We start from the raw sequence: 20,075 nt of genomic DNA, 5'->3' as shown, positions 1-20,075 counted from the left end.
AAGGATGGTTCCAGCCTTCCAAGCTGCTGGGAAGACACGAGCTTCCCGAGTAACAACATATCAGCCAGTCCTTGCTATGACCAGTCAAAAGGTAGTCGTTTTATAATATTGACGTGGCGCTCTTCTGCACACATAGAAAGCTCTGTAATATTTGGGTTGATCTGGCACTGTTATGCACATGGATTTTTCTCACATATACACATATTATCAAAGTCATCCAAAGAGGAGAAGCCTTATTACCGAGGACAGTATGTGCATATGCATTACTAACTAACATCAGTAATCCAGTTAAAAAGGCTTTGCTTAACGTGCTTTTCCCCTGCAGAGTTTGAATTTATTCATTCCATGGCTAGGAAATTGCTTTTGTTGCAACATATTGGTAAAATATTTTGTCAAAGTAGTTTAAATAGCCTCCAATGAATTAATCTATATTCTCTATTCACAACAGTTCGTAGAGCTATAAAAAGGTATTTACACCCAATAAAGCCTTCAGTATCACAGTTCCTCATCTGTTGTCCATTAGTTACACACACAGGCAATTCTAAACTGCTTTGCTAGTGTGAAAGAACTGCTTCAATTAAAATGAGTTAAACAATGTCTCTAACTTATAACAGGGATGACAGTTGACCTTGAACAACACGGGTTGGAACTGCCTGGGTCCACTTTATGCAGATTTTTTTCAATAAACATGTACTACTCCATCTGTGGTTGGTTGGTTGAATCCACAGATGTGGAACCAGGAATCCGGAGGGCCAACTGTAAAGTTATATGTAGAATTTCCACTGCAGGGGGTTGGCACCCCTCACCCCTGCATTGTTCAAGGATCAACTGTGTTTATAAATGCGAAGCCAGTTCTTTCTTCTCAGTACAGTAGCTCCTCTCCAGTAACTTAATATTTCAAAATAATATATCTCAGCAAAAAAGAGCATATCCCACTGAAGATATGCTCTAGTAGGAGAAATGGATACCTGTTGGAACGTACGGTATTGATTTGTTTCAGAAGTTCATCTGAGATTTAGGATAACAAAATCTCCCAATATTCAGTCATTCAAAAAAAATATCTAGGGCTTCCCTGGTGGTGCAATGGTTAAGAATCCGCCTGCCAATGCAGGGGACACGGGTTCGATCCCTGGTCCGGGAAGATCCCACATGCTGTAGAGCAGCTGGGCCCATGTGCCACAGCTGCTGAGCCTGCACACCACAACTGCTGAAGCTCACACGCCTGGAGCCCATGCTACAGAACAAGAGAAGCCACTGCAATGAGAAGCCCGTGTACCGCAGCGAAGAGTAACTCCTGCTTGCTGCAACTAGAGAAAGCCCATGCACAGCAACAAAGACCCAACTCAGCCAAAAATAAATAAATAAAGCCAACAACAAAAAAAAGTAAAGGGAAGAATGCTTTACATTTGTACAAGTAAAAAAAAAAAAAAAAAAAAAAAAAATTTCTAAATGCCTACTAGGCACCCAGCAATGATACCATATTTCAGGTAGGCAACAGTGAAGCACATAATTTAGAGAGGAAACTGACATGCAAATTCACAATGACATTGCATTATGCCTGCTACAGTGGAGTACCATGGGAGCAAAGGAGAAAAGAGCCGCCAAATATTCCTGGGAGGAAAGTTTCTTAAAAGAGGCAATGTTTGAGCTAAGGCTAGAACAGCAGGTAGCTGCTCCTCTGTAGGTGGCTAAAGGAGGGGGGAGGCTGGAGGTCACTGAGGAAGGATCACTCCAGCATCAGTGAAAGGATGCACTGGAGGCAGATCCTGGAAAAGCAGTTTGGTTGTCAATAACTTTCTTCTCTTGTTAGACAAAGATCTACTAGAAGGTCAAAATCATCTAGAAGGTCACCTAGGAAAGATACTGAGTTATCATCTGATTTAATCCACTGCTAATTGCAAATTGGCTATTTACACCACCACATTCTTAAATGAGGACATTTATTGCTAGAGGCTTAAAGTAGTCCCCGACCAAGAGGATTGTTCTTTAGTGTGGCAATATCATTTAACTGTACAGAGACAACTGATTATCGCTTCAGAATTTTCTTCATATGTGGACAAAAGAGAGTAAGAGGTGAGTTTTAAAAAATTGTTAGATGGTTAATTTAATCCAGTTATATGTATATCTATAGATACACACAGTCTTTCCAGAACTCATCCCAGGAACAAGAAATAAGCAAAATCATTTCCAAGCTGCCAAGAGCAATATTACACAGAATCTGTGCTGAGGTAACAGAATTCTTCATGAACTGACTTATCTATGTTTAATTTAGAAATAATTCTAATACTTAGTTTAGTAATCTAGCTTCTTAGCTAATAACTTCCTTCCTTCCTCCCCCCCTTTTCTTTTCTGCATTTCCTCCTTTCCTTCTCTCCTTCCCTGTTAAGTATCTATCATTTCCTAACACTATGCTAGAATAACAGAAGGGCAGACATTCAAAAGGGAGTGAAGAGTTTACCATAGACATTTGGTGCTTCTTGCTTGTCTTAGATGAAACTAAGAACAAAAAAGGATATAAGATACAAAAACTGCTATAAGGACAAAGGATAGCATCTGGGAGCCATATAACATGGAAGCCAAGAGATCTCAGCACTTCAGTGTCTCTAAATAATTGATGTTGATTATAATCCCTCTTCGTTATAAAAGGTTAAGTGTTAGCCTTGTGTTCAGTTAGGGTGTGTTACAGTTTAGAGTGATTTCTACTAAGATAGTTAAAATAAAAACATTGATGTTTATGTTGCTCTCAGCTCCTTTAAGACTAGTCTATATAGAATAGCATTCTTTGAGGGGCCTCGGGAATCTCTCCAGTTACCCATCCAAGACAAAATACATACCTTTTAGCAAAGTTAAACATAATGCTCTTTAAATCAAAAGCTGATTACAGATTAGATCACTGGCAAGCCATTTACTACTGGTCTAGGCAAACCTCACCCTTCCCATGTACAGTGCTTCCTCAGATCTGGGAGTCCGAAAGGGACAGTCAAAGAGAGTAAAAGAAGACGCAAGTTTATCACTATTATCAGAGAAAACAATGCAAATTACAGTATCTATTAATAGCTGGGCCATAGTATTATCTTGCCTACTAGCATGATGTGTGAGCACATACCTCTGTGTGTGTGTGTGTGTGTGTGTGTTTGTGTGTATGGTTAAAGGGAAGCAAATCAACACCAAGTATATGTCTTTATCCATTGTTTTCTTCAGGTTACCTGAACTGCTTTGTGGGCTGGAAAGTAATTTAGAGGAGTCCTGAATGGACACAGAAATAAAGGCAGGGGAAGTGGGAGAGGAACCTAGTAGGGGGCACTGCAAATAACATACTGAATACTGATTCTAATATATTTATTTAATCTATACCATTGACGTGATTCTGAATGTTCTGAGAAAGGAAACTTGTATGTTAATGATTCATCAACTTCTGGTTCAAGATGGTGACATAGGAGGACCGTGAGCTCACCTTTCCCCATGGACACACCATCTTCAGCTACATATGGAAAATTTTCCTATGAAACAAACCCCTCAAAACTAGCTGAGTGACTCCCACACATTGAGTGAAAGAAAAAACCCACACTGAGGTGAGGAGACGCTGGGACACAATCTTGCAGTAAATAAACCCCATCCCTGGTGTGGCCACCCACAAATGGAAGGGAACTTGCAACCCCAAGCTTCTCTCTGAGAAGTGAAGTGTTTGAGTCTTACATTGGATACCCCAGCTTTTCAGACTTGAGAACTGAGCCCCCAACAGATGAAGCTCTGAAAGCCAACAGGGCTTGCATCCACAAGAACCGCAAGGCTACAGCAAACTGAGAAACGGTTCTTAAAAGGGCTCGTGTGCACAGATTCACCCACCCCAGGGCCCGGCACAGAGGCAGCCAACAGAAACATGCCCAGATTTTCTGTGAGAGAGGGTTATTTGCTTGTCTTAAAGTGTCAGCCTGAGGGGCAGGCCTCTAACGTAACACAAATCTAGGAGTCTGTGGAAATCCTCTCCAAATGGAGACTGGCAGGTGCCATCCTTGTGCTCTCCCTCTGCCTCACTCCAGCTCACTGGTATCTCCCAAAAAGGAGCCTGTACCCCCATCGGGCACCCTGACTTTTGCGGCTGCCACCCAGGGGACAACTGTAGATTGCCTGGCTCTGGGGCCCAGGGGGGCTTTTGCTCATGTGTCCCACAGGCCTGTAACCAGTGGAAAAAGAGTTCTTAACTGGCTAACATCCCCAGGGTACAGTGCAGAAACAACAGACTGAGGGGCCCACTCTTTCTGTGAAAGAGGCCTAATAGCATATTTTTATAGCTAAGACCTAAGGGGTGGACCTCTAACTGAACACACCTCTAAGGGCTGACAGTTATCCTTCCCAGAGGCCTTTAAGGGTGGACACTATCTTTGCACTCTCCCTTTGTTGCAATCCACAGTGCAAAATCTCCTGAAAGGGAGCCTTTATATGTGTCTGGTGTCCCAGCTTTTATGTGTGATGCCTGGATTTGTGACTCCTGCCCATGGAATTCTCCTTGATCACCTGGATCTAGCGGCCAATGGGGCTTGTGCCTGCGGGTGCCATGGAACTGTAACACATGGAGAGACAATTTTTGGCCAGCTACCACCCCCAGGGCACAGTGCAGACAGCAGGCTAAACTGCACCCTTGGTCTTTCTGTGAAAGATGCCCATGTGCTTGTCATTGAGCTTTGGCCTGAGAGGTAGGCTTCTAGTTTGTCAAGCATCGAGGGGCTACTGAGGTGCTTTCTAGGAATGGCCAGTGGGCACCATCTTTGTGTTCTCCCTCTGCCTCACTCCAGGTCATTGGTATCTCCTGGAAAAGATATTGCATACTTGTGTGCCACCCCAATTTGTGTGGCCGCTGCCCAGAGGACATCTCTAGATCACCTAGTTCTGGTGGCCAGTGAGACTTAAGCTCATAGTCCCACAGGACTGTATATATTTGCATATTTTAAAAGCTGTTGCCTGAGGGTCTGGCTTCCAATTAGCCTGAATCTAGGTACTGACAGAGATCTTCCTCTTTGGGACACTGATAGGTCTTGGAACACCCCCAACTACCAGAAGCCACTAAAAGTAAAGTAGGCTGCTTGGAAAATTAAAAATATATGAGATACAACCAAGAGCTAGGGCAGGGTCGAATGGTAAGTTTCATCTCCTACATGAGGCCTCTCCTTCAAGACTGGAAGAGGTGGCTGTTTTATGTAATGCAGAGAAACCAAACAGAGAGTCGAGAAAAATGAAGAAACAGAAGAATATGTTCCAAGCAAAAGAACAAGACAAAATCTCAGAAAAAGACCTTAATGAAATGAAGTTAAGTGGTTTACCTGATAAAGAGTACAAAATAATGGCCCTAAATATGCTCACTGAGCTTGAGAGAAAATGGCTGAACAAAGTGAAAATTTTAACAAAGAGACAGAAAACATAAGAACATACCAAATAGAAGTCACACAGCTGAAGAATACTGTAACTGAACTGAAAAATACACTAGAGGGGTTCAACAGCAGACCAGATAAAGCAGAAGAAATGATAAGTAAATTTGAAGACAGGGCAGTAGAAATCACCCAATCAGAGCAGCAAAAAGAAAAAAGAATGAAAAAGAGTCAAGATAGCTTCAGGGACTCATGAGACAACTTCAAGTGGCCCAATAGTTGCATTATAGAGGTTCTATAAGGAGAAGAGTGAGAGAAAGGAGTAGAAAACTTATCTGAAGAAATAATGACTGAAAACTTTCCTAACCTGCAGAAGAAAACTGATATGCAGATTTAGTAAGCCAAGAGAGTTTCAGAAAAGATGAACCCAAAGAGATCCACACCAAGACACATAGTTAAAGTGTCAAAAGTTAAAGATAAGGAGAAAATCTTAAAAGCAGCAAAAAAAAACCAAACAAACAAAAAAACTTGTTAGATACAAAGGAACCCCCATAAGAGTATCAGCAGATGTTTTTCAGCAGAAACTTTGCAGGACTGAAGGGTATGGCATGATATATTCAAAGTGCTGAAAGATAAAAACTGCCAAACAAGAAAACTCTATCCAGAAAAGTTGTCATTCAGAATTGGAGAGATAAAGAGTTTTTCAGATAAGCAAAAGGTAAGGGAATTCATCACCACTAAACGTGCCTTACAAGAAATGTTCAAAGGGGACTTATTTGAGCTGAAACAAAAGGGTACTAATTAGTAACAGGATAACATATAAAAGTATAAATCTCACTGGTTAAAGGTAAATATATGGTAAAATTCAAAATAATCTAATGTTGTAACCATGGTGGGTTAATCACTTGTAAAGCTTGTATGAAGAACTTTAGAATACATTGAAACTTAAGTTGTTATCAACTTAAAATAGACTTGTTATAAACATAAGTCTTATTTTTACAGAAGCCTCATGGTAACTGCAAAGCACAAATCTATAGTAGATACACCAAAGATAAAGGAATCTAAGCATACCACTACAGAAAATGATCATATCACATAAAGAAAATGTGGTACATATGTACAATGGAATACTACTCAGCCATAAAAAATAATGAAATAATGTCAATTGCAGCAACATGGATGGACCTAGATATTATCATACTAAGTAAGAAAAAGATGTATACAATATGATATCACTTATTTGTGGAATCTAAAATATGACATGAACAAACTTATTCACGAAACACAGACTCACAGATATAGAGAACAGACTTGTGATTGCCAAGGGGGAAGGGAAATGGTGGAGGGATAGAGTCAGAATTTGGGGTTATCAGATGCAAACTAGTATATATAGAATGGATAAACAACAAGGTCCTACTGTATAGCATAGGGAATTATATTCAATATCCTGTAATAAACCATAATGGAAAAGAATATTAAAAAGAATTTATATATACATATAACTGAATCACTTTGCTGTATAGCAGAAATTAACACAACACTGTAAATCAACTGTACTTCAATAAAAAATGTATGGAAATTTAAAAATAAAAATATAATGTAGGGCTTCCCTGGTGGCTCAGTGGTTGAGAATCTGCCTGCTAATGCAGGGGACACGGGTTTGAGCCCTGGTCTGGGAGGATCCCACATGCCGCGGAGCAGCTAGGCCCGTGAGCCACAAATACTGAGCCTGTGCGTCTGGGGCCTGTGCTCCGCAACAAGAGAGGCCACGATAGTGAGAGGCCCGCGCACCGCAATGAAGAGTGGCCCACGCTGGCCGCAATGAAGAGTGGCCCCCGCTGGCCGCAACTAGAGGAAGCCCTCGCACAGAAACGAAGACCCAACACAGCCAAAAAAATAAATAAATAATAATTAAAGGTGCTAATAATTAAAAAAATACATATATATAATGTAATAAAAAAAAGAAAATGATCAAATCAGTAAAGAAAAGAGCAAGAGAAGAAGAAAGGAACAGATAAAGTACAAAGCAGCCAGGAAACAATGAACAAAGTGGCAATAAGTACATACCTATTAATAATTACTTTAAATGTAAATAGATTAAATTCTCCAATCAAAAGAAATAAAGTGGCTGAATGGGTAAAACAACACCCATCTATATGCTGCCTACAAGAGACTTACTTCAGATATAAGGACACACAGACTGAAAGTGGGGGATAGAAAAGATTCCATGGAAATGGAAACAAAAAGAAACCTGGGATAGCTATACTTATATCAGACAAAACTGTAAAAGAGACATGGAAGGTCATTCCATAATGATAAAGGGGTCACTCTAACATGAGGCTATAACATTTGTAAATATTTATTCACCCAATACAGGGGCCACTAAATATATAAAACAAATATTAACAGACCTACAGGGAGAAATAGACAGCAATACAATAACAGTAGGGGACTTTAATACCCTACTTTTACCAATAAGTAAATCATCCAGACAGAAAATCAATACGAAAACGTTGCCCTTAAACAGCATATTAGACCAGATTGACTTAAACAGACATGTACAGAAAATTCCATCCAAAAGCAACAGAATACACATTCTTTTCAAGTGCACATGAAACATTCTCCAGGGCAGATCATATGTTAGTCCACAAAACAGGTCTGAATAAATTTAAGACTGAAATTATATTAAGCATCTTTTCCAACCACAATGGCATGAGACTAAAAATCAGTTACAAAAAGAAAATTGGAAAGTTTACAAATATGTGGAGATTAAACAACATGGTATTGAACAGCCAATGGCTCAAAGAAAAAAGTCAAAAGAGGAATCAAAAGTACATTGAGACAAATGAAAATGGAAATACAACATACCAAAACTTATGAGATGCAACAAAAGCAGTTATAAGAGGGACATTCATAGATGTAATGCTTATACCAAGAAACAACAAAAATCTCAACTTAACTTTACAACACAAAGAACTAACAAAATGAGGAACAAATAAAGCCCAAAGTTAGTAAAGGAAGGAAATAACAAAGATAAGAATGGAAATAAATAAAACAGAGACTAAAAATACAATAAAAAGATCAATTAAATTAAAAGCTGTTTTTCTGAAAAGATAGATAAAACTGAAACACCTTTAGCTAGACTCACCAATAAAAAAGAGAAGACTCAAAGTCAGAAACGAAAGAGGAAACATTACAACTGATTCCACAGAAAAACAAAAGATCCTAAGAGACTACTATGAACAATTAAATGCCAAAAAATTGAACAACCTAGAAGAAGTGGATAAACTCCTAGAAACGTACCACATACTGAGACTGAATCATGAAGAAAAAGAAAATCAGAACAGATTGATTACTAGGAGGTTGAATCAGTAATCAAATACTCCCAACGAACAAAAGTCCAGGACCAGATGGCTTCACTAGTGAATTCTATCAAACATTTAAAGAAAAATTAATACCAACTCTTCTAAAACTCTTCCAAAAATAGAAGAGGAGGGAATACTTGCCAACTCATTTCATGAGGCCAGCATAACTCTGATACCAAAACCAGACAAGGATGCCACAAGAAGAGAAAATTAGAGTATAGGTCTTTCAACCCCTTGATTAAATTTACCCCTAGGTATTTTATTCTTTTTGATGCAACTGTAAATGGGATTGTTTTCTTAATTTCTCTTTCTGATAGTTTGTAATATCAAATATCAGCCAATATCCCTGATGAACATGGATGCAAAATTTCTCAATCAAATTATTAGCAAACTAAATTCAAACAATACATTAAAAGAATCATACACCATGATGAAGTGGGATTTATTCCAAAGATACAAAGATGGTTTAAGATCCACAAATCAATGTGATATACCACATTAATGTGATAATGTGATATCCAAATTATCCTTATTAAAATAAGGATTAAAATTATATGGTCATCTCAATAGACGCAGAAAGAGCATTTGACAAAATTCAACATCCAAACTGAACAAAGTGGGTACAGAGGGAATATACCTCGGCACAATGAAGACCATATATGACAAGCCCACAGCTAACCTCATACTCAAGGGTAAAAAACTTTTCCTCTAAGATCAGGAAAACAACTGGGATGCCCACTCTTGCCACTTTGATTCAACACCATATTGGGAGTCCTAGCCAGAGCAATTAGGCAAAACTTTTTTAAAATTAAAAAAAAAAAAGAAATCCAAATTGGAAAGGAAGCAAAATAGTCACTATTTACGGATGATACTAAAACTGTTGGAATTAATAAAATTCAGTAAAGTTGCAGGATACAAAATCAATATGCCAAAATCTGTTGTGTTTCTATACACTAACAGCAAACTATCAGAAAGAGAAATTAGGGAAACAACCCCATTTACAACTGCATCAAAAAGAATAAAATACCTAGGAATAAATTTAATCAAGGGGGTGAAAGAACTGTACACTAGAAATTGTAAGACACTGATGAAAGAACTTGAAGACACAAATAAATGGAAAGATATTCCATGCTCATTGATTGAAACAATTAATATTAAAATGTCCATGCTACCCAAAGCAATCTACAGATTCATTGCAACCCCTATCAAAATTCCAATGGCATTTTTTACAGAACTACCACATACAATCCTAAAATTTGTGTGAAACCACAAAAGACCCCCACTGGACAAAGCAATCTACAGAGGGAAGAACAAAGCTGGAGGCATCGTGTCATGCATATATGGTCAATTAATTTACAACGAAGGAGCCAAGAATCTACAATAAGGAAAGGATAGTCTCTTCAGTAAATGGTGTTGGGAAAACTGGACAGTCACATGCCGAAGAATGAAACTAGACCACTGTCTTACACCGTACACAAAAAACAAACTCAAAATGGATTAAAGACTTGACTGTAAGACCTGAAACCATAAAACTCCTAAAAGAAAACATGGGCGATAAGCTCCTTGACATTGGTCTTGGCAATGATTTTTTTGGATTTGACATCAAAAGCAAAGGCAACAAAAGCAAAAATAAACAAGTGGGACTACGTTAAACTAAAAAAATATTCGGCACAGCAAAGGAAACCATTAACAAAATGAAAAGACTAACTACCAAATGAGAGAAAATATTTGCAAATCATATATCTGATAAGAGATTCATATCTAAAATATATAAAGAATACATGTAACTCAATAGCAGAAAAATGAACAATTCAATTAAAAAATGAGCAGAGGATCTGAATAGACATTTTTCCAAAGAAGACATACAGTTGGCCAACAGGTAAATGAAATGGTCCTCAGCACCACTAATCATCAGGGAAATGCAAGTCATGACACAATGACCTATCACCTCACACCTATTAGGATGTTTATTATCAAAAAGACAAAAATAACAAGTTTTGGTGAGGATGTAGAGAAAATGGAAGTCTTGTATCCTGTTGATGGGAATGTAAATTGGTACTGCTATCAATACTATAGAAAACAGTATGGAGTTTCCTCAAAAAATTAAAAGTAGAACTACCATATGATCCAGCAATTCCACTTCTGAGTATTTATCCAAAGGAAAAGAAAACACTAACTCAACAAAATACAGGCACCCCCATGTTCATTGCAGCATTATTTACAATAGCCAATACGTAGAAGCAACCTAAGTATCCATCAGTGGGTGAATGGATGAAGAAAATATACAAATACACAATAGAATATTATTCAGCCATAAAAAGGAAATCTTGCCACTTGTGACAACATGGATGGACCTGAGGGCTTTATGCTAAGTGAATTAAGTCAGACAAGTCAGACCAATAGCATATGTGTGGTCTCACTTACATGTGTAATCTAACCCCCCACCCCCTAAACAAACAAAATAATAAGCTCATAGATACAGAGAACAGATTGGTGCCTGCCAGAGGTGGGGGTGAGTAAAATGGGTGAAGGTCGTCAAGAGACAAAATTCCGATTTTAAAACAAATAAGTCACGATGGTGTAATATACAGCATGGTGACTACAGTTAATACTGTATTGTATATTTGAAAGTTGCTCAGAGAATAGATCTAACAAGTTCTCATCACAAGAAAAAGATTTATAACTGTGTGGTGATGAATGTTAACTAGACTTATTTGTGATCATTTCACAATATATACAAATAGAAAATCACTATGTTATATACCTGAAACTAATGTGTTATATATCAATTTTCAGTAAAAAAGCATCTCCCTTGAACTAAAAAAAAAAATAATTCACCTATACTGTATACATAAACACAAACTCACGTATGTTTCACCAACTTTGTTTGTTTTGTAATCCAAGAGGATGGCTCAGGGGGTATCTTCAGTTTCATTTTGGAGGGAAACAGTACTTCTCTATCTGTTAATGTGAGTTCTTATTCTGACTACTGATGGCAGTTGCTGTGGAGCCCAGAGCTGTTTTCAAAAATGAACTATCATGTGGTCAGCCTTGAAGGCCATCGGCTCCCATCTTGCTTAGAGCCCACAATGGTGTCCAGCTCATAATAGGTGCTCATTAAATATTGTTTGGAATTAAAACCTGCCTGTACATCTATCTTTCAGTTGTCTGTAAACTCTGTACCTTCTCCCTGATCCTGGACTCTGGGTCCCTTGACAACCTTTTATCTTCCTTCATTTCTGCCCCTCCCCCACCCCAACACCGTAGCTCACTCAGCAGGAGATGCTCTTCACGAAGGCCCTTCTCAGTGGCATCACATTACTGAATACATCTGTCTAAAGCTAGCAGACACACAATGTTTTGGCTTCTTCATGTCAGCTAGAGTTCCATAGGGTTCATTGGCGATGCTAATAGAAATGATTAAGAATCAGGCTGAGAGGCTTGAAGTATAAAAATATATGAAACAAGATAGAATACTACTGCATCCTTACATGTCTTCATTCTGACATGATGTCCTTGCATCTGAAACCCGCGAGTGCGTAGTCCGCTTCAGAAACAAGAGGCTTTGGAAGAAGATTTTACTTTTCAATTGCTAAGAAAACCATTTGACATCACATCTTCGTGCAGGTTAGAATAGTACCTTGGTTTTCTTCCGCAGTGAACTTCAAACATTTTTGCTTACTTACATACAAAGGATTTTGAAGAACTATCTCCTCACGTCATCTAATATTTTCATCGTAAGTTTAAATAGTTACAATGGATATAGTTTCAGTGTATTGTAAATATTGACATTTTAAAAATACATCACATTTTAAAATGTATCTAAAGGAATCCAAGTATCATGTAACAGTGGGAAATCTCATATTCTTTTCCTCTTTGAACTCATATTTTCATTCCAATTCTAGTGCAAAATATTCTTCTGTTACCTACAAATTGTCTAGATTACCCTTTAATAGTTCCGTGCAACCCAAAGCAGTGCATTTTCTATTTTTTCCCGATCTCACTGAATGGCATCACCATCTTTTTTTTTAATGGATTTTTAAAAAAATTAATTAATTAGTTTATTTATTTTTGCCTGTGTTGGGTCTTTGTTGCTGCACGCAGGCTTTCTCTACTTGCGGTGAGCGGGGGGCTACTCTTCGTTGTGGTGCGCAGGCTTCTCATTGTGGTGGCTTCTCTTGTTGCGGAGCACAGGCTCTAGGCGCTCAGGCTTCAGTAGTTGTGGTGCGTGGGCTCAGTAGTTGTGGTGCGTGGGCTCAGTAGTTGTGGCGCACGGGCTTAGTTGCTCCGCGGCATGTGGGATCCTCCCGGACCAGGGCTCGAACCCGTGTCCCCTGCCTTGGCAGGCAGATTCTTAACCACAGCACCACCAGGGAAGTCCCGGCATCACTATCTATCCAAGTCCTCACACCAGTAACCTAGAAGTCACCCTTTCTTTTATCTTCCTCACTCATCCTGTCCATTATCAAGTCCTTTTTACTCTACCTCCAGTGTCAAGTCAAATCCATCCGAGTCCCTCCAGGACCCCAGGGGTCTACAAGAATTCCCGAGGGGTGATTCGTCAGCAAGCTGAGGCTCAAAATGATCGTGTAGAGGCAAAAGCCTCAGCAATTTATATTTCATTTAGAAAGTGTCATAGCAGAAATGCTATTAACCTAGGTACCAACCAGTCTGAAGTCCTGCTCAGAACACAATCAAAATGCTTTGTTCTAAGTCCCATAAAATGTTTTGTTTTTAAAACGGATGAAATGCCAAATCAGAGGCTTCTTTGAACAAATATGCCCTAACCACTTTGCTTTAAGCTTATAGGATGCTTTTGGCACTGCAAAGGAAGATATTATTTCACTAACTTTAAAAAAATAAATCAAGTTTTTATGTAACAAAGTAAGTTTCCAAAGTTGTGGATGACAGCAACTTGGAAGCTATATCAATTCTGCAGTAAGTAACAAGGCAACTAGGTGTGATTTGCAGGTGCAGGTATACTGGGCAGCTAATCAAATAGCCCAAGGAGAAATATAAAAAGATGAACTGTGGACAAGGAAAAAGGAGACAGAAACTTCTGCTCAATAAAAGAAGCAGGGATATCATGCCAGGTCTAAATTCTTTGGTCCTGTTTTTCTTACATCTATCCCCTTGTCTTACTCTATCTGATAGCATGAAAACCAGTTCCTGAAAGGGGCAAAATAAAGGATGTTCAACTTTTCTGAATCTAGGATATAAAACAGTTTAAAGTTTGAATTTGAATGTTCAAGGTTGCATTATTTTTATTTTGTAATCTCTTCCAATGGTTTATTTTTATCCTCAGAAAAATAATAGCATTTTAGCACTCACATGGAATGGAATAGACTTAATTCAGCAAAATTCATTTAACAAAGATGTATTAAATACCTCCTATGCAGCAGGCACTATCTGAGGCATTGAGAGTCTGGTGTTGACCAAAGACACTAGATGGAGACAAAAGATACAAACACTGGCCTTTCCCCTCGAGAAGCTTTCCATAAAATTGTTATATATATATATATATATATATATATAGAACATTCTAGCAAGAGTTGCGTTATGAGGTAAAGGTAAATAAAGGGAGGATATTCAGGTAGATAATAATAATAGCTACCATTTATTGAACACTTACTATATGCCATATTCCATGTTATTTTATATGTACCATTTTTCTTAATTCTTAGAACAATCCTATGATGCAGGAACTATGAACTCTATTCTACAGTTGTAAAATCTGACAGCGGGGTTAAGCCCACTGTCTTACAGCCAGGGAATGGCAGAGCCAGGATTCGAACCAAGGTCTATCTGACTTTTTGGCTCAGACTTAGGCAGGCTGTGCTGTAGAGGCTAATTAGGCATTTTCTAGGAACAATGTAGAGAAGAGGCCTGCCTTGGGTGCAAGGTTACGCTAGAACTCCAAGGTTGCTTTCATGCTAAATTCCCACAGTGGTAATTAAGGCGGGCTGGTTATCTGCTTAAGGATCGCAACCGAAAACTACTGTCGCCCAGCATCATATCCACAGCAGGAATCTGACCATAGTGATAGTCTTCTGAGTAGGGATACAGACTATATGACTGATGCTCCTTGCAGATTTACTGATCGCTGGAAGCATCCAAACAAAGAAGCAACCATAGTGAAACTGGCCCTGGGTATGTTTTCCCATCAGACACATCCTGCCCCATCGCTGGGTTGGTTGCCCTCCTCATTTCAGCTGGGACCTTCCTTCCTCCACAGCAGAGGGGATGGCTGCCTGCAATTCTGGAAGCTCTGCTGGTGACCTGCACATGTTCGAGGTAGTTTTGTCCCTCTTTCTACTCATCCCATTATCTCCCACATTTTATATTCTAGTTACATTCTTCCCATTTAAATCTTACCACCCTGGTACCTTGGTTCTTTCACTCCTCCCCTACTCCATCAAAACACACTCTAACTGACCCACTACTTTTTTTTTTTTTTTTGGTAACATCTTTATTGGAGTATAATTGCCCCACAATGGTGTGTTAGTTTCTGCTTTATAACAAAGTGAATCAGTTATACATATACATATGTCCCCATATCTCTTCCCTCTTGCATCTCCCTCCCTCCCTATCCCACCCCTTTAGGTGGTCACAAAGCACCGAGCTGATCTCCCTGTGCTATGTGGCTGGTTCCCACTAGCTATCTATTTGACATTTGGTAGTGTATATATGTCCATGCCACTCTCTCACTTCATCCCAGCTTACCCTTCCCCCTCCCCGTATCCTCAAGTCCATTCTCTAGTAGGTCTGTGTCTTTATTCCCATCTTGCCCCTAGGTTCTTCATGACCACTTTTTTTTAGATTCCATATATGTGCGTTAGCATACAGTATTTGTTTTTCTCTTTCTGACTTACTTCACTCTGTATGACAGACTCTAGGTCCATCCACCTCACGACAAATAACTCAATTTCGTTTCTTTTTATGGATGAGTAATATTCCATTGTATATATGTGCCACATCTTCTTTATCCATTCATCTGTTAATGGACACTTAGGTTGCTTCCATGTCCTGGCTATTGTAAATAGAGCTGCAATGAACATTTTGGTACATGATCTTTTTGAATTATGGTTTTCTCAGGGTATATGCCCAGTAGTGGGATTGCTGGGTCGTATGGTAGCTCTATTTTTAGTTTTTTGAGGAACCTCCATACTGTTCTCCATAGTGGCTGTATCAATTTACATTCCCACCAACAGTGCAGGAGGGTTCCCTTTTCTCCACTCCCTCTCCAGCATTTATTGTTTGTAGATTTTTTGATGATGGCCACTCTGACCGGTGTGAGATGATATCTCATTGTAGCTTTGATTTGCATTTCTCTAATGATTAATGATGTTGAGCATTCTTTCATGGGTTTCTTGGCAATCTGTTTATCTTCTTTGGAGAAATGTCTATTTAGGTCTTCTGCCCATTTTTGGATTGGGTTGTTTTTTTTTGTGATATTGAGCTGCATGAGCTGCTTGTAAATTTTGGAGATTAATCCTTTGTCAGTTGCTTCACTTGCAAATATTTTCTTCCCATTCTGAGGGTTGTCTTTTCATCTTGTTTATGGTTTCCTTTGCTGTGCAAAAGCTTTTAAGTTTCACTAGGTCCCATTTGTTTATTTTTGTTTTTATTGACCCACTACTTTTCAATGGAGAGGATCTGATTACCCAATTCACTCAGCACTTCCGTGGGACCCTTCTCTTAGGCATTTGTCTTAAATGAAGGCAATCCCTCAACCCACTGAAACGACATTTTTTGCAGTGAAAGTCAAGTGTAATTTGATGTGAGAACCATTTGTGGGGCTAGGGAGGGGGGCTTTGTGCAAACCCTCAAATCATACCACCGATGCCTTACCTATTTATAACCCTAATACTGCAGGGTATCTTTGCTCTGAAACACATTTGCTCCTTTGACAGAGATCAAGGTCTTGTTCATTTTAAGATCAGCAAAATCTTATTTTTCTGCTAAGAGCCACATTCCTAAACTGCAGTGCTTTCAGATATGGTGTGAGGCGCTCTACTTCTACGTCAATTGTATAATAGAGGAGTATTTTTTCGGTCTTTTGCTTTTTAATAGGGTTATGGGAGTGTTAGCAGGGGGCAGGTGAGAACATTTATTACTACTTCATCTGCACAGTTATGGCTCTTTTGGACATCTCATAAATACAGAGGGGCGGCTGTGCTTTCACTTCCCACCAAGTGGAATCCAACAGAGTCTGCATTTATAAGGTTTAACACTCATTCAAATAAGATTTAAAAGAAATCAGGTCACATTTACTAAAATACCACGCTCAGGCAAGTCTACATCTTCTTTTAAACCCCTAGTCTTAATTACTTTCTGTGACTGTTTGGACATGTCAGATATTATTTTATTTTTTAAGCTGATGATAGTAATTGCAAGAACTTCAAAAGGTGTAGCTTCTGTCAGGCCACTCTGTTTTGGGAAGAGGGTTACTTCATTGCCATTTAGCTTTTAACTTGGACACTCAGCTATGTTATAAACTTTTATAGATTAATTGCACAGAAATAACCGGTATCAGTTGTAATAGGTTCATTTGAATTCTTTTCCTTAAACAGGCTTTTACATGCCTAGTGGACATTCCTTTAGAGCACTGAACTTTAGCATCAGAAATAGTAAGAGAGGTTTGTGTTACTTGAAGAGCTATAGTATATTATAAACTCTATTCTTCTATAAAAGTATACTGTTGTTTAAAATGCATCCAGTATAAAAGCCTTTGAATGCTGAAATCCTTACTTATAACTATTAATAAGGATATTATATCTGCAGATTTTGACTTTCCAATTTTAGCAACAACTCCTCCTCCAAACCTGGGAAAATATGTATGACATATCTATCTCTGTAGATATATCTATCTCCATCCCAGCAGGACCACCGTCGTCCTAAACTGTACTACATAACTCTATGGGTACTATTCAAGTCTGACCCCTTCCCAGGAGATGTGTAGGATACAATTTTCATAGTTTTCCATGGAGGGCCTGGAATCTGCCAATACAATTCTTGTCTTGCCATGGGAGGTACTTACTATTTCTCAATCCATAACACTTGGGATGAGATGAAGAGTTTGCTATCCATAAGTTATTAATGAATGAGTCATTATTGTTCAATAGCAGCTCCTTCACTCTTTCACAGATATTCCTGTTGAAGTCCTTCTCTTTATTCACTCTCAAAGCACCATTTTATTTTGCTGCAAGTGAAGGGGAAGATGTCATGGGGTCCAGAATTAGAATATGACTGCATTTTACACTTTACTTGTACCGTGTACTTGGAACAGTAGGTGCCAAGGAGGCTTTTGGAAGCTGTCCTGGAAATCAACTATTGATAACAACATTGGATGTATGTAGAAGCATTAAAAAACAACTCACAAATGCATGTTTGGAGCACAATGTGCACCTTAACATATGTGTGTATATATGTGTCATGTGTGATACACACACGATATACATACACATGTGTGTATATATACACACATATATGTATATATGTATATATATTATTGAAAATTATTGTCTTTGCTCCACTAGAGAAATAATCAAATGCCCAGGGTGGTAAATATCTAGGCAAGAATGGATAGCCATATAGAAAAAAATAACTCGACTCTATTTCACACAATACACAAAGATTAATTCCATGTAGACTGTAGCTCTAAAAGAGAAAACAGTGATTTTGAAAAAAAATAGGAGAGTATCTTCCAAGCCTCAGGGTAGGCAAAGATTTATTAAAAGAAACAGAAAAAGTGCCAAACCTAAAAAAACCTGATAAATTAGATTACGTTAAAACAAAGAAATTCTGTTCATCAAAAGACACCATAGAATGAAAGAGGAAATTTAGAATTTGTTTCAAATTGTTATTACAATCACACTACATGTATCCAATAAGACCACATATCCAAAATACATAAAGGACTCCTATAACTCAACAGGAAACAATAATCCAAAAGAAATATGAGCAAAGGATTTGAATAGGCACTTTATGAAAGAGGACATCCAAAATGGCCAATAAACATATAAAATGGCATTTTATTAGTCATCAGAGTAATGCAAGTCAAAACACTGCAGTACCACCACACGTTCACAGGAATGGCTCAGATGAAAGGTAAATTATATCAAGTATTAGCCAAGTTGGCAACAACTAAAATGCTTGCTGATGGAAGTGTAAATTGTTGCAACTATTTGGGAAAACTGTTTATAGTAGTATCTACTAAAGCTACCCAATGACTCAGCAATTCCTACCATACCCCGACAGAAATACATCCGCGTGTTCAGCAGAAGACACATACAGGAATGCTCACAGCAGTAAACATTTTAAGCCCCAAGCTAGAAATAACCCAATGATGGATATATTATGGTATGGAAATAAAACACAATGACAGTGCACAGAGATGGACACCTCTCCTGAACTTAATGTTGAGTGAAAGAAACCCAGATATGAAGAGTATGATTCCCTTAATATAAAGTTCAGACACAGATAAAAATAAGCTATGGTGTGAAAAGTTAGGATGCTGGTTAGCCTTTGGGGGAGGGGCTGAGAGGACCGCAAGGGAACTCGTAGGTGCTGGTAATATTCTGTGTCTTGGTCTGGTTATCAATTACATGGGTCTGGTCACTTTCTGAAAAGTCACTCAACTGAGCACCTATGGTTTGTGTACTTTCTTCTAATATGTTATACTTGTATATTATATGCTAATACAAAGTTCAGATTAAGAAAAGAGCCTCAAGCATTCCAAGAACCAAAAGCATTTTATATTTATTTTATCCATGAGAGCTTATTGATTAAACAGTCCTCGGTATTACCCTGCTCTTTATAGAGAGGACATTTTCGCTCAGATCAAACATATGCCTCTGTGTTAAAAACCTTACTTAATATTTGGAAGAGAAAACACTCGAGACAGAATGCTTTTAGGCATCTGTTTTGAATGGATTTTAATGCCTCTGAAAGTCTTTTTATTGATAATGTGCTAAGTTAAACATTTTCAATTTCATATCATTGATTTGAATGCTGCATACTATGCTTTTTACTACTAAAAGTTCAAATACTTATGCTAATCGGTTTGATATTTGGGATGCCAGAGTGGAAAGCCCTTTGTCTACATAAAGTAATCAAACAGCAAAATAGCCAGAGGTATCCATAGCTGTCATGATTTCGATGGATAGGAAGCCACAATCAAGAAGAACTGCTTGGCCAAAACACCCCCACTAAATTAATCAGCATGCTGTTGAGTTTTAGTTTGTTCTTGTGTCAATGGCTGTTTACTACTTATAGAGCGTTTACTCACATAGTTCAATCTGTTGTTAGGCTTAGATCCAAGAATGTTAGGACTTAATTGTCTCAT

General features: G+C 38.4%; 1 protein-coding gene across 1 annotated transcript in view; it reads right to left on the bottom strand.

Annotated features, from left to right (window-relative positions):
* CPA6 (carboxypeptidase A6) overlaps window positions 1–20,075 on the bottom strand; it is a 275,444-nt gene that overhangs the window by 192,750 nt on the left and 62,619 nt on the right. The gene's annotated exons all lie outside the window — the stretch shown is intronic.

Source organism: Balaenoptera borealis (genome assembly GCF_965194805.1).
Source record: "Balaenoptera borealis genome assembly, chromosome: 17".
Lineage (NCBI taxonomy): Eukaryota > Metazoa > Chordata > Mammalia > Artiodactyla > Balaenopteridae > Balaenoptera > Balaenoptera borealis.
The sequence above is the reverse complement of the archived record's forward strand: the minus strand, read 5'-3'. Positions and strand labels throughout refer to the sequence as shown.